This window comes from Cricetulus griseus, chromosome 5 (assembly GCF_003668045.3).
Source record: "Cricetulus griseus strain 17A/GY chromosome 5, alternate assembly CriGri-PICRH-1.0, whole genome shotgun sequence".
In the NCBI taxonomy this organism is placed as follows: Eukaryota; Metazoa; Chordata; class Mammalia; order Rodentia; family Cricetidae; genus Cricetulus; species Cricetulus griseus.
In genome coordinates this window covers 166,237,962-166,243,961 of record NC_048598.1, presented here as the reverse complement: position 1 = coordinate 166,243,961, position 6,000 = coordinate 166,237,962, and the positions used below count along the sequence as shown (strand labels likewise).

The following is a 6,000-nucleotide window of genomic DNA, read 5'->3' as shown; positions in this document are numbered from 1 at the left end:
AATGTATATAGTATATTCCCTGCTCCTAATTTATCCCTCCAGGATTTGTGGGCTCTTGTCCCACTGCCCCCCAGCTCTTAATCTTAGCTATTGACTCGTCGGCATACCCAGTTCTATCTTCTCTAACACACATCTGGGATTGCTCGTCATGGATCTGGTCACCACAACACAAACACTAGGAGGAACCTAAAATTCTCTGCTTCTCTACAAATGTTTCGTCCAACATCCCCTGCATGTGGTTGTATAATATGACCATGGAAGACTTTTCATTGCCATGCACTAACAGAACTATGCTGGGCGTGGAACTTCTTGCCTCCCTCACTGACTTCAAATCCCAGTTGGATCCCCCAACAATATCCGACTGTCTTTACCTCAATGTCCAATGGTGTCCCGCGCTACCGTCTAGCCAGCAAAAATGACGCGGCACACTCAGGATCCTTCTGCAGTAAAGCTTTAATACGTCTTGAGAGGGAGAGCATAAGCTTACAGAGCGGAGACCCCGAACTCCCAAAAACCCATCCCTTATATAGGCTGGCAACCACCGCCTCGGACTGTCACCCCCTGACTGGCTGCAGCTCATCCGGACCACATGATGTCACGGGAGAGGCGGAGACCAAGGGATGGAAAGTTACAAAGTTACCTAGTGCGCATGCGCACTAGCTTGTAACGGCTCCTTACATCCTGGGTAACTTTGTAATGGCTCCTTACACAATGGTGTCTAGACTGCGCACTTCCGTAGGTCTCCTCATCCCTTGGGAACGTTGCCAGGCTGATATAGCTTCTGGAGTTCAGGAGATTATCTCATACAACCTAATAATCTTGAAGTTGGCATGTGGAGGCTCGCTGCACTTAGTGTCTCCTACCTTGTTCCACATGTTCTCACAATCTCACTCAGTCTCCATCTGACCCTGTCATGTGCATCTGGGATTCGTGTGGCCCCTCTAATTGTCTTAATTTGAACCGATTGACACTCTTAAAGGGTGGTCTTTTTAATGGGACCTACTTCCATAAAAGTTATACTGGCCAATGGACAGGAAAAAGTACTGTAAAAGTGACACAAAAATATAAAATTAACTGGAATGCCACTCCAGTCTGTGTCCACCCCCCTTCTTCTTTCTGGTAACTAATGCTTCCCACGTCAGGGGTACCCTCAATTGCTCTCTTCAGATGTGTTCTCTAGCAGCCTGTCAGGACACTCAACAACAGCTATTCTAGTGAGAGAACGGCAACCATCTGGGTCCCTGTTGCCAACGCTATGCATTTTCACACCATTTACCAATATGTCTCAGACACATATACCAAATGTAAATAGAATAAAAGGGGATTTTTGGATCACAGCCACCATTATCACAGCCGTTGTGCTCTCCATAGAAGGAATGGTGGCTGGAACCGTATGACTAATGCAGACAGCCACCACAGCGGATAATTTGAATCAAATCATTGCTGAGGCTTTCCATGCTCAAGAGGTAATTAATTAACCAGCACCTCTAACAGGCCATACATTTATTATAACAACAAATTGACTTCTTTGCTGAGGAATTAACATTGGTGAGCCTAAGAAACAAGCTGGTATAGTAATTCTAATATCTAACAAAATGGACTTCAATTCAAAGCTAATTGAAAGGGATAGAGAAGAACACTTCATACTCAAAGAAAAAAATAATCCAAGATGACTTTTCCATTGTTAACATCTATGCCCCAAACACAAGGGCACCCATGTTTATAATGGAAACACTGCTAACATTTAAATTGCATATAGATTCTCACACATTGATGGTGGGAGACTTCAATACCCCAGTCTCACCAATGGACAAGTCATCCAGATAAAAACTAAATGGAGAAATAGTGGTGCTGCAGACATTATGAACCACATGGACCTAACAGATATCTACAGACAAAACATTTCTTCCAAACATGAAAGAATACATCTTCTTCTCAGCATGGAACATTCTCAAAAGGTGACACATACTCAGTCACACAGCAAGTACCAATAGATACAAGAAAATTGAAATCACCCCCTGTGTCCTGTGAAAACAATGTTGATTAAAACTGGATATCAACAACAGAAACATCAGAAAGCTCAAAAATTCCTGGAAAATGAACAGCTCTCTACTGAGTTACAACTGGGTCAAGGAAAAAAGAAAGAAAGAAATTAAAGCCTTCCTAGAGTTTAATGAAAATGAATGCTCAGCATACCCAAACTTATGGGACACAATGAAATCCATGCTAAGAGGGAGATTCATAGCACTAACTGCCTTCATAAAGGAATCGATGAGATCTCATACCAGGAATTTAACAGCATACATGAAGCCTCTAGAACAAAAATAAATAAACATACCCAAGAGGTGTAGATAGCAGGAAATAATCAAACTGAAGGCTGAAATCAGTAAAATAAAGAAAACAATACAAAGAATTGATGAAACTAAGAGTTGGTTCCTTGAGAAAATCAACAAGATAGGCAAATCCTTATCCAAACTAACTAAAAACACAAAGAGAATATGTAAATTAATAAAATCAGAAAGAAAATGTGGGACACCAAGGAAATCCAAAATAATTATTTGATCATACTCCACAAAGTTTAAAAATCTAAAAGAAATGGACAGTTTACTTGATAGATATCATTTGCCAAAGTTAAAGCAAGACCAGATAAACAATGTAAATAGATATATAACCAACCCTTAAGTAAATAGAAGCAGTCATTAAAAGGCTCAAAGGAAAAAAAAGAAAAGCAGAGGTCAGATGGTTTTAGTGCAGAAATCTACCAGGCTTTCAAAGAAGAGCTAATGCCAATGCTCCTCATATTATCTTACAAAACAGAAACAAAAGGAACATTGTCAATTCATTTATGAGGCCACAGTTTCCCAGATACCCAAACTACACAGAGATTTAACAAAGAAAGAAAATTACAGACCAATTTGTCCCCAGAACTCTGATGCAAAAACTCAATAAGATACTAGAAAATAGAATCCAAGAAGATATCAAAAAGATCACCTACCATGATCAAGTAGGTTTCATTCCAGAAAATCTGTCAATGTAATCCACAGTATAAACAAACTGAAAGAAAAAACACATGATCATTCATTAGATGCTGGAAAGGTCTTTGACAAAATTCAACACCCCTTCATGATAAAAGTCCTGAAGAGATCAGGGATAATTGGGACATACCTAAACATAATAAAGGCAATATACAGCAAGTCTATAGCCAACATCTAATTTAATGGAGTAAAACTCAAAGCAATTCCCCCAAAATTGGGAACAACACAAGGCTGTCCACTCTTTCCGTATCTACTCAATAAAATACTTAAAGTTCTAGCCACAGCAATAAGGTAAGTAAAGGAGATTAAGGAGATACAAATTGAAAAAGAACAAGTCAAACTTTCACTATTTGCAGATGATAGGACAGTTTACATCAGCAATCCCAAAACATACTACCAGAAAACACCTACAGCTGACAAACACCTGTAGTTATATTGCTGGATACAAGATTAAGTCAAAAAATCAGTAGCCCTCTTCTATACAAATGATAAATGGGCTGTGAAAGAAATCACGGAAAGAACAACCTTCACAATAGGCACAGATAATGTAAAATATCTTGGGATAACTCTAACCAAACAAGTCAAAGACCTGTATGACAAGAACTTCAAGTCATTAAAGAAAGAAATTGGAGAAGGTATCAGAAGATGAAATCTCCAATGCTCATGGATTTGTATGATTAGCAGTTAAAATAGCCGTCTTACCAAAAATGGTTTATAGAATGCAATACCCATCAAAGTTCTAACATAACTCTTTACAGACCATGAAAGAAGAGTATTTAACTTCATATGGAAAAACAAAAACTTAGGATAGCTAAGACAACCCTTTACCATAAAAGAACCCTCAGAGGTAACATTCTCCCTGATTTAAAATGTACTACAGATATATGATAGTAAAAATGAATGGTATTGGCATAAAAAGACAGGCTGATCAATGAAATTGAATCACAGACACAGACATATATCTACACATTTATGGACACCTGATTTTTTATAAAGAAGCCAGAAATATACACTGGAAAAAAGAAAGTTCAACAAATGGTGATGGTCTAACTGGAAGTCAGCATGTAGAATGCAAATATATCCATATCTATCAACCTGCCCAAAACTCAAATCTAAGTGGATCAAATATCTTAACATAAAACCTAACAGTGAATCTAACAGAAAAGAAAGTGGTGAATAGACTTTCTTTCTTTCTTTCTTTCTTTCTTTCTTTCTTTCTTTCTTTCTTTCTTTCTTTCTTTCTTTCCTTCCTTCCTTCCTTCCTTCTTTCTTTCTTTCTTTATTTTTTTGAGATAGGTTTTCTCCTAGAAATTGATGTGTAGACCAAGGCTGGCCTTGAACTCATTGAGATCCACCTGCCTCTGCCTCCCAAGTTCTGGGATTACAGGCAGGCACCACCACCACCCATCCCATCAAATTTTTCTGATACCAGTATATTGAGTTGTTCAAATCACACAGAACTGAGATGGGTAGGGTGTTGAAGCACAACTGCTCCAACAGCACCCACAGTGCTAATGATGACATTGTGAGGCTTTAAACTCTTCTTCATGTTGGAAATTACCCATGGGCACAGAGAGCAAGGTTACAGGAGAGGCCTTTGTTCTGTTTTCCTCACATGAATTAGCTGAGAAAGCTCTCAGGAAGCACAAGGATTCATTGGGCATGGGTGTTGAAGTGTTCAAGAGTGTCAGGAGGAAGCTAGGTCATACTCAGATTCACCTTTCAAGTTCATGTCTTCATGACTGCAGGGAGATGCCTGGGTCCAATGACTCGCCTGGCATAGCCTTGAGGCACATTGGCATTGTGAAGCAAGCAGGCCTAGATAGAACAAAATCTCATGCCTACAGCATGTACAATGGGAGCTATGAAGAATACAGTGGCCTCAGTGATGGTTATGGCTTCACTGCTGACCTGTTTGGGGAAAACTGCAACTGCTGTTTCTCTGGAGTGTATGACCAGACATGGAGACAAAATGCCACAGTGCAGAGCATCACAGGCCACTGGGTCCACATGAGGTTCTTCCCTATAAAGCAACAGAGAATGACATTTACGTGTTCTCTCCACTCAAACCTGTAAGAATTCATATTGAGATTGTCCCTGTAGAAAGAATGATGGGAGAGGCTGCTGTTGAGTTTACCTCCCATGAAGAAGCAGTGGCAGCTATATTGAAGGACAGGGCCAAAATGCAATACAAATACACAGAACTCATCCTGAATTCAACCACCATGTAGCAATGGGGCTATTAGCAGTCAGGTGGTGCAGTGGCCATGGAGAATTGCTGGTGTCCATAGATCTGTGGATTTATGTCTGAGTCATTGCTTCACCTCCACTGATCCATTTGTCTGTTTTGATGCCAGTACCATGCAGTATTTATTACTATAGCTCTGTAGTAGAGCTTGAAATCAGGCACAGTGATAACTCTGGAAGTGCTTTTATTGTATGGGATTGTTTTAGTTATTCTTGGTATTTTGTTTTTCCCTATGAAGTTGAGTATTATTCTTTAAAGGTCTCTTAAAACTGCATTGGAACTTTGATGGAGATTGCATTGAATTTGTAGGTTGCTTTTGGTAAAATTTTTATTTTTACTACGATAATCCTACCAATCTATGAGCATGGAAGATCTTTGCATGTTCTGATATCGTCTCCAATTTCTTTCTTCAAAGACTTGAAATTCTTGTCATACAGGTCTTTCATTTGTTTGGTTAGAGTTACACCAACACATTTTATATTATTTGTGGCTATTGTGAAGGTTGCTCTTTCCATGATTTCTTTCTCGGCCCATTTATCATTTGTATATATGGGAGTTACTGACTTTTAGTTAATGTTGTATCTAGCTTCCTTACTGAAGGTGTTTATCAGCTGGAGAAGTTCCTTGGTAGAATTTTTGGGGCCACTTATGTATACTAGTGTATCATCTGAAAATAGTGATACTTTCTATGACTTCTTTTCCCAATTTGTTTCCCCT

At 39.2% G+C, this 6,000-nt stretch overlaps 1 pseudogene; it reads left to right on the top strand.

Moving 5' to 3' along the window:
* Nucleotides 1-375: 375 nt before the first annotated feature.
* On the top strand, nt 376-5,417 carry LOC100769589 (annotated as a pseudogene).
* The last annotated feature ends 583 nt before the right edge of the window (nt 5,418-6,000 follow it).